The sequence below is a fragment of the Mastomys coucha genome, unplaced genomic scaffold (assembly GCF_008632895.1).
Source record: "Mastomys coucha isolate ucsf_1 unplaced genomic scaffold, UCSF_Mcou_1 pScaffold22, whole genome shotgun sequence".
NCBI lineage: Eukaryota > Metazoa > Chordata > Mammalia > Rodentia > Muridae > Mastomys > Mastomys coucha.
The window spans coordinates 13,209,639-13,210,590 of record NW_022196905.1 but is presented as its reverse complement, the minus strand read 5'-3'; positions in this window follow the sequence as shown (position 1 = coordinate 13,210,590).

Genomic DNA, 952 nt, shown 5'->3' with positions numbered 1-952 from the left:
GCTTGAATACTAATTACCCTATTTGGTTTTGGTTGTTGTTACTATCTTCTGTAATTAATGTCTTATACATACCATACTATGTTCTTTTTTCTCCCCAAAATTATTGGAGTTAACAAATGTTTTTAATGGCTATTTATTATCATAGTGGGTCTACCCATCTGTTGTGAATACTTCCAGAGTTAATAGTTGGCTTTCAGAATAGAGTTGAAAATAATAGAATACAGTGCCTAGAAGTATGGACTGAAGGCTTATCTAATGAGCTACAACAGCAAGGCCAGTGAAGAAAAAATGGCACCTCAAGTCAAATACAACTTAGTCACACTTAACTATTTCAAATACTTTCAGTAAATGATTAATGATTATTGATGAATAAAAACAAACCCATGGCTAAGGATGTAGCTTAGTTGGTAATGTGCTTGCTTAGCATACTTGAAGCCATAGGTTTAATCCCCAGCACTGCATAAACTGTTTAAAGTGACACACTCCTTTAATCTAGCACTTAGCAGATGGAGAAAGAAAGAACAGAAATTCAGGATCACCTAGGTACTATACCATTGTGTTCAAGGCCAGTGTGGGCTACAAAAACTGGTCTCAAAAATAATTAGTGAGCAGAAAGTGAAGGAGGAGGAAGAAGAGAAGAGGAGGAGAAAGAAGAAGAAGAAGTGAAGGAGAAGGAGGAAGAGAAGGAAGAAGAAAAGAAGAAGGAGAAGGAGGAGGAGAAGAAGTAGGAAGAGGAGGAAGAGGAGAAGGAGGAGGAGGAGAAGAAGAAGAAGAAGAAGAAGAAGAAGAAGAAGAAGAAGAAGAAGAAGAAGAAGAAGAAGAAGAAGGAGGAGGAGGAGGAGGAGGAGGAGGAGGAGAAAGAGGAGGAGGAGAAGAGGAAGAAGAGGAAGAAGAGGAAGAGGAAGAAGGAGGAGGAGGAGGAGAAGGAGAAGAAGAAGAAGAAGAAGAAGAA